Source organism: Lates calcarifer, linkage group LG8, assembly GCF_001640805.2.
Source record: "Lates calcarifer isolate ASB-BC8 linkage group LG8, TLL_Latcal_v3, whole genome shotgun sequence".
In the NCBI taxonomy this organism is placed as follows: domain Eukaryota; kingdom Metazoa; phylum Chordata; class Actinopteri; family Centropomidae; genus Lates; species Lates calcarifer.
Genome location: NC_066840.1, coordinates 22636433 through 22650086, shown reverse-complemented (window position 1 = coordinate 22650086; position 13654 = coordinate 22636433). Strand labels below are relative to the sequence as shown.

The following is a 13654-nucleotide window of genomic DNA, read 5'->3' as shown; positions in this document are numbered from 1 at the left end:
AAAGTGTGGGTTAGAGGTTAATAAACATGGCGTGAAATGATATATGAAAAGAAAAAAATACATAGAAATGACATGAGAAATGATTTGGTGTGTTATTCATGTGCTATTTCACGAGACCAGGCTCGCTCTCTAGAAAAAGACAAAGAAAAGTGGGTTTACTGAAGAGTCATGGAGAAACAACAAGGTTGAGACAAAATGTTTTAACAGGAAGATCCATAATTTACATGTCCTTATATGTAATTGTATAAAAACCTACAAAAAGTAAGAATAAATAGTCTGTCTTGACCTCCTCTCTTCCAAGTTTTAAAACTAGCTGACTTCAAGAAATCAAACCAACCAATTTTTATTGATCTGTATACCAGGATTGCAGAACTGAATCAAAATTGCAGCTAATTTCCATTTATTTATGTATTTTGGGGGAGTTTTGGCTGCACAAATGAGATTTTGGAGTTTCTAAAAAACAAAAATGAATTTTCAAAATGTGGATTAAAAGACTTTAATTAATAAACTGAATGAATAAAATGTGCAGTCACTATTCCACCACCTGTCTGGTTTTTGTCCTCCATGTTGATGCTGATTCAGACAAGCTGGCGATGTTTTGGTGCCAAAACTGTGACGAGCGTCCCGGGTGTCATCACAGCACTGACGACAGACTTCAAACATACGTCACGTTTTTTCTCAACATGTCATGCTGCGATTTTGTTCTTTGCAATCAAAAGAAGAAACTCAGTGCAGCCCTTCACTTTTCAGCCTGATTAGAGAACATCATGTCTGTGTCACATGTGAAGGAAAAACATCAGAAATGTGACATTTTTGGCAGCAGTGTGAACATATCTACACGAGGAGGCAGAAAGAGAAAAGGAGTCCCTACAGAAAAACAGGGGAAAGAGAGGGGATAGAGGGAGGGTAGACAGATGTGCCACTGGTCAAATCGCAGCTGGATTAATTCTCTGCTGTTTGGAATGGCCACATTAATAAGACCACCAACACCCTGTGGGCTCCAGACATCCAGTTTGGGAGCTGGAGAGCCCAAAGGAGCCCATATTGGAGAGTTACAACAGCAGGGAAGGATCACTCTGTATCAAATTAACGGCACCATAATTCATGTGCAATCCTGCTGCATTATTAAAACCTCAGTGCTGCTTTTTCAAGACGAGATCAATTATGGGTATGTTTTTCTCTTCTAGGGCTGTAATTAGTGGTGCAACAATTTAAAAGTTTTATCTGTACATTGTAAATGCTCATCAGACTGTCACTCAAAATCAAACAGATACAGGTCGGTTTACCACCAGCGACAGACAAACTCAAACGAAAACTTCTTTCTAAAGCGCTTTGTAGTACATTCAAAGCAGATGTGAAGCTGTCACATACTGAATGTGTCTGCCAGGAGAAATAAAAGAAAAAGATGCCAGCACAGACACAAAAATAAAACAAGATTTAACACAGGTCATTTCACTGTGGATGTAACTAACTGATGATGAATTTCTTCTCTGTTGACTTCTGGATCTATTTTCTGTGCTCGCTTTGTTGACTAAATTTCCCCTGGGATGGTGATTGACACGGCAGAGCATCAGAATGACCACAAGAGAAAAAAAGGTGTGTACACCGAGGTCACGGTTTATTATATAGAGGGCATAAGGCAGAAAGAAAAGCACCTAAAACAGACCTCATGTTTGCTTAAGTTGAGTTCATGTACCTTATTACCTTATTTGATTGATGTCTAACTTGGTGAGTGTGAAAATTACCTTTTTAAATTAAAAGTGTGTGCTGTAAGCAGCAGATTTACAAAGTGTAATTTCACCCATTATGCATAGTAAGTTCCCTCGTGGATTGAGATCTGCCAATCAAATTTTATTTAAAGGCCCTGAAAACCTATTTTCCCCAAGTGATGGATGCCTACAGGAGCACACAATATTCTACCAAGGTATGAACAATTTTGGAGATTTCTTACAGGAGATTTTTGTTTATGCTGTTTTTTCTCATTAATCTTGAGTGGGTGGGGCCTAACTGGAAACGGATGACATCATACACTTCCATGCACCAATCAGGTTTTAGCAACATTTAAATCAGAATCTGATGGCAGTTAGTGGGTTGTAGCCAACAAGATGCCATATAATCAAACTTAAACTATCAGTTGTTAATTCACATGTAAACTAAATTAAAAGTCCTTCCCTTTCTGCTCTCCTGCTTTAAATATCATAAAATGCATTTCCTGAGCCTCAGAATTTTTTGTTGTTTGTGTTGCTAGGCAACACCTAGCTAAACTACAACATTAATCTTCAAGAGTTTAAAGTTTTAACGCCAGGAGAGGAGAGAAGTTTCACTGATTGCTGTCAAGAGTGCACCAAATTTTTAATAAGGCAGCAAAACCCCAGGAGACTGTGGCTCAGGCTACAGTGATTTTAGAGCAACTAAGTGGTGTTGCTTTAGCTTTTAGCTTATTCAGTTTTAATATTTTCTAACTTTGAGAATGCATACACAGTTTAAAGTGACATTATGTAACTATTTAATCTTAAAATGACAGCTTTACAATAATTTTAATAGTGCACTGACCTGTAATAGGGAGAATTATGCACCAATCATTACAAAGGGAACAGATGCTCTGTTTTAAATGAATGCATTTTCAGTTGACCACACTTGAGTTACAAGGTGGGTACAGTTACACTGATGTGAGAATAATTATCAGTCAGCTCTCCGTCGGAGAGAAGGAGCTGGTGCAGCTGCCTCATTTTTGTTTCTGTTAACACTGTTAGAAACAAACAAACAAAACAAACTCACTATGTGTACGTGTTCATTGCAGACCTGTAATTTCCCACCAGCAGCCATTCCTTGGTGTTTTTGCTTCCTACTGCTTTTATTTCCATTTCAAGTTCTCGGAGTGAAATAACATTTTGCAGTATTTTTCTTCACTGGTAACATGTTATTTTCTGTTTTTTTTCCTCCTCCATGTAAAAATTGTGCAGTTAATTTAAAATTCACCTCCCTTTGAAACACAGATTCAATAACCCCGGCCTCTGGGGATTCACCAGCCTATGAATGATAATCACTCGTAATTAACGATCAGCAGAGTTTCCCTGTTTCCCTCTCCCTCATCCTTCCCAGGCCTTTGACACCAACACCAGGATTAAATTGCCAGTTTGAAGACACTGAACAACTCAATTAAAACTGCCCGACTCCATCAGCGAACGGCGACCAGAATTCAAGTCTGCTGATTTGCAGCAGACAGATCCTGTCTGGGAAAACACGCTGCGGTAGATGTGTATTCTCCACTTCATGTCCGATGCTTAAGTACCTGTCCGGTTCAATCAGTGAGTGAGGAGTGAATTACAGAAGCAGAACAGGTCTATCCTCTGGAGCACTGAGCTTTTAGTTTGCTGAAAGTAGTTTTTTAGTTTTCTGTGCCTAAGAGGAAAATGTTGGCAATTTTTACAACTTTATTTTGTGAAAAAACTGCTTCGCTATCCTTATTTTCTTAGACCTGTTATAGCCACTCTGCTCCCTTTTGCCTCTCTAAGGCCTAAAAAGTACAGTACATCATCTGCAAACACTTCAGCTTGTTAGTGGAGAGTGTGAGGAATTTGTCTGGTTCTCAGCCCTCTCAGTAAAGACATTTTAGTCCTCGCTAGGCTTACATTTGCCACTGAGAATATGCTTGGAGCTGATTTAAATTTGTACGTGGGCCTTGTTTTCTCATGTTTTTCGGCATAAATGATTGATGGGGACAGAAATCCTTGGAATCTGGTGCAGTATTGATCATAACACTGTACCTGGCCACCATGAACAGATGTCCACATCAAAGTACGTCCATTAAAGTGCTTGTTTTAACCACTGACAGGCTCAGATTATTATAAGTGTCTTACAGCATTGTGGATAGGATTCCTATGGAGATACACCTTTTTATTAAAGAGTAAGATCCTCTTTGTTTAGCCAGAAACATCACCATATATCAATACCAGACTCCACTGACAAAAACAGCAATTTTAACGAGCGGCTGGAATACGACTACCTTGATTGGTTTTTTGGTAGACAAAGTATTCAGATCCTTTACATAAGTAAAAGTAATAATTCTTTTTTACATATGGCAGGAAAACCACAGGTATAATTAATAACATTAATACTGGCTACATTTAATTTAGGTGTGCCACTTCCTGGGCCCCTGGTATTGTTCACTCTGACTTACTGGGGCACTTAAATTAATGCTGTTAGTTCCACCTGTTCTTTTCCTGCTATGACAAGTCACAATGTCTGCCAGTGAAAAAGGCTCATTGTGTTTGGTTTCATGCTTTGTTAAAGGCTCTCCATCTGTTTGGACAGAGGATTTAGGGCCGGAGACAGAGCCAGTCCTGTACAGTATGAGTAAACACTAACCTCTTTTATACTGCACTGAGGTAAACACTTGAAATGTTTGTCTATGGATTTGATGTGAAAACCTTCAGGATACTCATTTTAGGACTTTGCCCACTGCTTCTTTGCCATTTGCTGTTTCGATTATGCATTTCTTTCTATATAGAGGAGGTGATGGACAGTTGCCAACTGTGTGCCTGATAGGATGTGGCCTTCCTCTCGCTGTATGTGTTGGCGGTAATCAAGTGAACTCTCACCTTCCTTTGCCTGCTGTGTTGCTCGATGTGTGATTGAAGTACTGGAGGTGGTGTGTGCAGGTCCCAGTCCTCCTCTTCACCCTGAAGTAAACCTGCGAAGGTAAAAACACACTGTGTCATAAGCACACCTGTTTAATAATGCATTCAAATATCAAACCTCTGTAGTAAAACCAGTCTTCAGGTTGTGTTCAGTTTTTGTTGGTGCTTTCAAGGATGTGTTGATTCAGCTTTGTGGTCAGTTTTGAGGCCTTGTTTAGTTCATATAGGGCTGAATTACTGGACTGCATTATACTGAGAGGTGTTTCTTATGTCTATATGCAAATAGGTGCAGACACATTTAGAAATATCTTTCAATTACAGTTCAAGCCTAAAGCTATGAGGAGTGAAAAGAGGCGACTCTGTGTTGTTTTAACCAATTAAATATTTCTCAATAAAATCAAAAGCTGTGATGTTTCTAAATCATTACAGCACTGTGTCTGATATTGTGTTGTTTTTCTAACCTCAGGCAGACTGTCTGACTTCTCGCGTTTTCCAATTATAAGAGTAAGAGTGAAATAATTCTTGCTGTTTGTTTTAACCTCCGTAATGGACGGGTGGGGTTGACCACAAAGCATAACACAAAGAGCGCCAGAAAAGCTGAGACAATAACGGGAAAAGTATTTGAATGTCAGTTTCCCTGCGACTGACAGCTTAGTTGACACTATCTGATTTATGTGTAACTCCCACATGTCTGGGCACTTTAAAACACACTGAGATATTTATTTGCATGTAACTGACTGAGGTCATTTCAGGTCAGTTCAGTTCAGGTAACAATTGTTTACATCTTCCAACTGCTGCTGCTCCTCTCAGCCTCTCTGAACTGGTTTTACATATTCACTGGCTGCGGATTTACAAGATGTAAGGATTTTATGGGTCGAGTGAATCCTCCAATGCATCACAGTAAACATTACGACACAAATATTAATGTTAACAGAGCAGGAATAGATTTCTAAATGCACTTCTGACCCAATTACCTCTCTAAACGAACACTCTGAAAGCCTACTTTGGTCGATTCTTCTCTCCAAAGTTTTCCAGCGTTTAATTAATATTAATTTTTAAAAGGCAACTACACATTTTTTACTCAGTATTTTTGGCACTACTACTGTGGGAACCAAAGTCAGTAATTTTCTAACTTAAATGTATTAATTGATCATAATAAAATACTGGAAAAATTATTCTAGTGACACATTTAAGAGTTTGCAGTCACTTGACAGAATGAGAAAAATTCAGAAGAAAAGAAAATCAGAAGAAAAAGAAGATAAATAAGGGCTTAAATAAAGGCTACATAATAGTAGTAATGATAATAAATACACTGTAAGTGAATTGGAAAATGTACAGATACAAAAGTAGCATATGAGGCGAAATCGCAATATGGGCAAAAGGCAAAAATGGAAAGTAGATTAAGAGTAATTTAATGGTGAATTACCTGTAATGTGCATAGTAAAGTGAATGAAAAGTGTAATGTGGGTCAACACTAAATGAACAGTAGTTTTATGGCAGTACTGATGGCAAATTCAGGGGAGGAGAGGAACTGTATAATAACAGGATGACCACAGGAAGGAAGGACCTCCTGTGGCGTTCAGTGGAGCACTTAGTCATTCTGAGTGAACGTGTGCCTGTGGCTAACCAGAGCGGAGGGTGGGAGATGTTGTTCCTGACGGAGAGGAGTTTTGACAACATCCTCCTCTCCGTGACTACACGCAGAGGGGTCCAGCTCCACACCCCTGCGCTGAGCCGGCCGGCTGAATCAGCTTGTTGAGTCTGTTGGTGTCGGCCACCCTCAGGCTTCAGCCCAAGCAGACCACGGCGCAGAAAATGGTGCTGCCCACCGCAGACTCATGAAACATTCACAGCATGGTGCTGCAGACGCTGAAGGAGCTGGAGCCTCCTCAGGAAAAAGAGACGACTCTGTTATTTTAAAATGTGGGCAAAATAATCTCGATTCAAGGTTCATTTGTTAGCTTCTTCCTGAGCTTTCAAAATGCATGTCACAGTCTTCATCAGCAGATGGAGTTGGAGCTGTTGTCTCCATCACCATGACAACTGGTCATCTGCTAATTAAGACTGGAAGATGTGCTTGAAAGCTCTGGAAAAAGCTACTATTTTGCCAAATTATTAAAGTCAAGAATTGAACTTTAATGCTCAACTTTACTCACTATAAAATAAACATCGACACTGCTCTACCTGCAGATGGCGAACATGAGATCCTTGCTGAATTCTTAAGTAGGGTAAGGATGAAGGAGGAGGAGGAGGAGGAGGAGAAAAGACTTCCATTTGCGCCATCTGGATGGTGGATTAGACACCTTAGTGTTCCCATTCAATAAGCAGTGTGTGAGGAAAAAAAAAATCTGTATTGATTAGAACAAAAGCCAGGCACAGCATAGCGTGAACAACAGATGTCGAGTCAAACAGCGAAAAAAGAAAAGTCTCGATCTCCTCTGGCAGAAGGAAAAGTGATGAAAACACGGGACATACATATTAAAATTACCAGGTGTGAATGTATTACTGTGGTGAGTCTTGAGTGTGGTTGTTACTGATTTCAAGGCAGAACTCGTAATTCTTCCTGCCACAGTGGAAATACACAGACATACTTTCCTCTGACTGTTTTATCGCTTCAGCCTTTATGTATTTGGAGGAAAATTCCTGCTGCAAAATAAAAGTGTCTTTGTTGATTTGTATGGGCGAGAAACCTATCAGGCGAAGCTGTTTTGAAATCCTTGATGTTCATGACACACAGCTACTTTGGTGTTTCCTATTTTATCGCTTGGTGTTGACTACAACTCTACTGTACTTTGTTATTTCAGAAGTGGCTCCAGACTTTCTCCTGAGGTTGGAAGATATGGAGAGAATTGTGTCTCCTCACAGATAGGATCTGATCCTCTGTAGTCAAAACAAACACGCAACAAGGGCAAAATCCAAGGTTGAACAGGGAGAGGGAAGAGATGTTAATCAGCACAACAGACTACTATTTCGCCACGTGTAGAGGGCACATCCTTTCTCGACACGTCATGTCAGGGCCATGACTTGGTGCATGAAAAGATGGCGCCAGCAGCTCCTGTTATCTAGTGATTGTGTGTTTTTTTGTAACTTTAAGCATCTTCAGATAAAAATGTGTGAATGTCTAACTAAAGACTGATGCAGCTAATGCGTAACTCAGCTCACTTGCAACTAAAATGCTTCAGCTATTGTTACAAAAATGTATACAGTGATGCTACAGCAGTATGCAGGACAGTACTGATGAGTAAGATTAAGCGAGCCACACAGCAGACATTGACATTAACTCAGCCTTCAGGTGCTGGCACTCCACAGGGCTGTGTGCTCAGCCCACTCTGACATATGACTGCACTGCATCTTTCAGCTCCAACCATAAATCATTACGTTTGCTGATGGGCCTTATCAGTGACGATGATGAGTCAGTTTACAGAGAAGAGGTGCACAGGATTAAAACATTCCTAAAATGCAGGAGGTTATCACTGATTTCAGAAAGACGTGAGCTGACCATCAGTGCCACCACAGATCACAAAGGACCTCCTCTGGACCTCATACGTGCTCCAAGAGAGCACAGCAGTATCTCCACTTCCTGCTTCGACTGAGTCAGGTGAGCCTCCCTCCACCTGTCTTCACCACAAGACTGTAAGACCTACCCCACCCACCCCCAGCTGCAGCCTCTTCACCTCCTCCCGTCCAGCAGCAGGTACCAGAGCATCAGAACCTCACCTACCAGGCTCTGCAGCAGCTTCTTCCCTCCAGCTGTGAGGACCCTGGCCAGGACCTTCCCACCTCCTCCCAGCTGGTCAATGAGAAACTGGATTTCACTTCTATATGTGTTGACAATAAAAAGCTTGAAACCTGAGTCTTGTTTTCAACTGACAAGTGGATAAAACAGAGCACATTACACTATTTCAATTATTTATTTAGCTGTGTTTTTTTGTTACTCTTCTGATAACCCTTTTCAAGGGCTCCAAATAAAGATATTTTGTTGAAAAATATTTTAAAGCCAATGGGATGTGATTCTGATTCAGTTCATGCTGTAATCTAGTAATTCCAAATTCTTTCCTGCGTATAAATAGGAAAAATAAAACCGAGAGAAATAAGGCACTTCATCACTGGCACCCCAGCTGAAAAAGTCAGGGAAACAATTACAGATGGATGTCAGAGGTTTGTCTTAAAGAAATACTGCTGGGCTCCACTGCGGATTGTACAGTTTCATTTCAACAGAGATTTTCCATCAGAGCTGTATTTAGTAAGAAGACAGAGCTTTGTTCGCTCCACTGTGTGGGAGTCCATTTCCACCACATGTGCTCATATTTCACTTGAAGCTGCAGAAAATTATTCCAAGGTGGTAAATCTTGAAATAATTGTGTTGTTGCATGCTGAGGAATTAAATATGAAACTGAGTTTGGTCGAAAAATCGGCTACATTTTGATTACCACAGCCTGTGTAACTTATTGAACAACAATTGTACAGTTGTGTAATATCTAAAAGCAACACCACAAGTTACATTTACTAATTTTGCTTTCAAATGTATTCTCCATCCACTGTGCTCCAGCAGTGCAAACAGGGTTTCATATACTCTCTTTGGGCCTTCACAGTCCGAGGAGGCCTCGAAAATAGAAACAGCAAAGCCTGCAATTATACTATCAAAGGCATTGAAATATGGATGACAGAGATGGGTGAAACCGATTGCAATCTGCATAAATAGACATGAAAAAGTAATGACTCACATGCGCCGTGCTCATTTGCCTACCAAGGTTTAGTCTTAATGTTACTGAAATTCAGTGTCTTAGCACTCAACCTTGGCAGAAACAGCTTGATAATGTGGACTAATTTAGCTCGGAAGTCAGCAGCAAAGGAAAAACAGAGCAGTGAATAGAAGAACTGGGTAGACATATTGTAGTATGAACATGAGATGAAGAGATGAGGAAATGAGCACCACCAACACAAACTCAAACTTGAACATATACAATAAATCCACAGAACAAGACAGCTGATAATGACTTATTGTGTTGTAATTTTTTTTAGTATTAAAAAAACAGGGTATTTAATATATTTAGTCTCTTTTTGGCAGTAACTGATTTCCTAAAATAATAAAAGGAGCTACATAGGCAACGTTAGCATGAACAGCTGGTTAGCATGCTAACCATCTAGCGTCCAGACTGCCCTGAAGAAGGGCATATTCTACCCTTTTGTATTGTAAACACAACGATGGCTGCAGCTCTTGGTGAGCGACCATCACCACCACCTGTTCCTGGCACAAAATCACATTCGGTGGTTGAGAAAACTTAAGTAATACTAGGTTAATACTATTCACACAGAATACCAACAACAGACATCTCAACAGTGTCTCATATTTGAACAGTAAAGATCGTGGTTGAGCAGTGCTGCGCGGAGCAGACCGTGGATGAGAAAGCAGCTGCTGGTGTGCTTTATCAGCCTGATCTGCACCAGTTAACCCCAGTCTGCAGCCCAGTCTCTCTCTAATGGAGGCTGTCAGATGGCAGAACTGGGCTTTTCTCAGCACCTCCCCCTTCTCCACACACTCTGGTGTCTGTGGCTGCTGCTGTAAAAGCCTTACATGTCTGCAAAGTCTGATTTTTAGGATCAGTTTTAAGATAGTTTCACTGTCATCTGATAGTTTAGATTGTGTTAATGTTTTTTTCTGGTGTGCAACGCCAGTCTTGGAGAATTTCACAGCACTGTCCTTGGACTCAAGACAACTTCTTAATGGTAAACTAACTTATAACTGTGTGGAGCTAAACAAGATGTTTTTTCTATTCATAAAGTTTTCACTGGACATTGACATTCTACAGCATGTGTCAACTCTCAGACTTGGAACGTCACACCACAGGAAATTTGAGTGGTTGGAAACTTTATGATAGCAAAAACTTTTTTTTTTCTCACAAGTTTAGTTTAAGGATGACTACCTCCACCAACCGACAGTTATTTTTTCCTCACTTTTTTCACATATTCACACCTATACACACACAAACAGAACACAAAACAGACTGTGTTACTCCATGATAGATAAAGATTTTCTTTTTTTTTTTTTTTCGTGGTGCAGAAACTACTCGACAGCCAGGAGATGCAGTGAAGACTTGCTCTGCTGTAGCCGCACAGTGAGTGCCAAGATAAATTTGTTCCCACTTCATGGCGGCACTCGCTGTGAATCTGGCGCACAGTCCTGGCCTAGAAAATACACACAGCGAGATGCATCATTTCACATTTTTCAGCGACAGAACCGAAAACATTACTTCTGGCCTGCAAGAGTGTGTGTTCCAAACATCCTTTTGAAAAATGCCGTGTCTCTTCCTGCTGCCCTACTTATGTCGAATGGCCTTAAAAAGCAAAGGGGCAGAACACATGTATTGCGTGCCTTCTCTATCCAGTGTTTAAAAAAGTATGTCAGAATATAAACAGCTATCCAGGATCCATATTGGCCCTCTCAGTACTTTCCCTCTAGTCTAGTTCCCTCTTGTCTTTTCCTCTGTAGCTTCAACTGAGACAGCTGCTCAAACTGAAGCTGGGCTCTGAATGTAGACCAAGTACCAGATACATGGCAAGGAATCTGCAGCACAAAAATAATTGGGAGATATACACAAAACCTGGTCATAGTAAAAAATTTATCTGTATTGTTTAGGTCTAACTTTTAGTCCTTGGAGTAATGTCATACTGTATAGCAAAGTTTGCAAACCCACTCTCAGAGAAGTCAAATTTAATCTATTGATTCGTGTGCATGGACACAAATCTTCCATTTTTTTCTTGACACTCCAGCACATACTTTCAAACTGGAAACTTATTTTTTGAACGAATGAAGCGCTAAGTGAAGTCGCGAGGAGGTGGTTGAAGGTGGACGGCATCCAGAGTCCAGTCTGTGGTCAGGTTTAGGCAACAGAAGTACTTTTTGCTTGGTTCGATTTAAATAAACATGTTGTGTGTAAAGTAACTGTGAACTTTTTCTGTGTTAAACCAGATCACATCTTCATCTTTCACTTAGCTTACCCAAGAGCTGTAAGCGTTTAAAGGTAAACTTAAAGAAGTGTAATAGTGCTGTAGTCAATATAAGTCAATATTTTCTCTGTCATGAAAAAAATAAAAATAAAATTTGTTTCCATTTACACAAATCAGTGGGTTAAATTTTGTGACTATTTCATGAACGGCTGGTTTAGACTGGTTTTTGTATCAAATAACAAAAGAAAATAAAAAAAGATTCCCCAACTTTTCACAACAAAACTAAGACCAAAAGTTGGTGTGTCTTTTCTTTGCAGAGGATGGCAGCTGCAGTCAGCTTAGATTCAGGCAAAGTCATCTCAGAAAAAAACACTGTCAAAACGTATCAAAAAGTCCATAGAAATCATCCCTTCAGCATCATCCACTCCTCTGCCATTGATCTGTTCTGCTCAGTGTGAGGGAAGAATGATAAAAAAAAAACTTTTCAGGAGCAACCTCTCAAGTCTACAGGAGGTGAGTGTTTGATACTCAGACAATATACTTTATTATGATTTAGTAAACAGCAGTAAGTGACCCAGCAGGTTTGTCAAAGTTTGAGTGATATTAACTTTTAAAGAAAACAGTTGTTTACTTAAATTTACTTGCATATAAATGTAAAAATAAAAACTGTGGGAGTGCAGACCTTCCTGAGTTAATACCATCTATTTAATTTAAATTTAATTTTAACATTAGAAGAGTCTAAAATAAACATCATTTGTTGCTACACAACTCCTCTGAGTTTTCTTGTGAGGAAACATTTTAATGAACCAATCTGCAAAGCTGCCAAATGTGGATTGACAATGTTTTTATATATTGTGCTACAATATCTGCAATCAAAATACAACATAATGCTTATTAATGTTTCAATATTTACCCACCAATTTTCCTGTAATCTTAACTAAAGTGTTTCTGTTGGCTAAACTGAACTCCAGATGGAAACCTGGGTGTCGTCAGCCGTAAACATGAGGTTCTACATCTCTGTAGAACTATATTTAAATATACTGTACAGGGATGAAACTGCATAAACTCTGTCTCTCTGTCACTCACGATTATTGCATTAAGAAACTAAATACTACCTCAGATGCTGAACACAACTGGTTCATGGAAAGTGAGTCGTATCTCATATTTATAAAATATACATGTGAAACAAATCAAAACTCATGTCTGATTTCAATTACATAGAAACATCAGACGGATTGTACAGAAGTGCTTTCGCTGTGAGCCATGTGATTAGGCTTCATATTCATTATATAACTGCATTATGTAAATAAATAGCTGCTGCTCTGATGATGTGTTTGCTCAGCGGGCCTGACTGAATGACAAGGGCTCCACTCCCACACTCGTTTGCTGGCTGAGATGTTTTGGCAGTTGTTGTAACGAATCATTATTAGCTGTGGGAGTTTTGTGCATCATCGTCATTCATTCTCTCAGGCTTTTTTTCTTTGTTTTTTTCTTTTTTTTTTGCTTGTGTCTCACAAACAGACACAAACAACCCTCTCCATTGTGAAAACTGGAGGTAGCTTTTTTTGGGAGGTGAAAGAAATGCAGAGTGGAAGCGAGTGAGAGCGGTGCATGCAGCAGCAGCAGCAGCAGCAGCAGAGTATTCTCCCAGTTTGCTGTGTAAGGCCCAGGTGAAAACCTAATTACTTGTGTCTGTGGGAGATGGATGCGTTTGGCTCGTCAGCAGAGAGCAGCCGGAGATTTAGGGGCTTCGACGGCTCTCTGCGGCACGGCTGCAAGGCATTCTGGGAAAGCTGCACCTGTCAGAGGACCACTGACAGCTTGTCCTGCTCTTGTTATACAGCCATGCGTGATCCCTCCCATTAGCAGGCCAATGACACAGTTGACTTGCTATCTACAGGAGGGCGAGGGGCCGAAGGGGGGAAAGCTCTTTACCAGCCACGATGCTCCTGTTTGGTGCATTAAAGCTGTCACAGCGACCTGGTTCACACTGCCTGCTAGAAACTGATTTAGACCTGTAGATGTTTGTTTTTATCTTCATATCTATCTATTTATGGTGATAGTAC

At 40.1% G+C, this 13654-nt stretch overlaps 1 long non-coding RNA gene across 1 annotated transcript in view; it reads right to left on the bottom strand.

Annotated features, from left to right (window-relative positions):
- Positions 1–4601: 4601 nt before the first annotated feature.
- LOC127142727 (uncharacterized) overlaps positions 4602–13654 on the bottom strand; it is a 200499-nt gene continuing 191446 nt past the window's right edge. The window contains exon 7 of the long non-coding RNA XR_007813718.1: positions 4602–4693. This is a non-coding gene — a long non-coding RNA (uncharacterized LOC127142727). The remainder of the gene's footprint in view (positions 4694–13654) is intronic.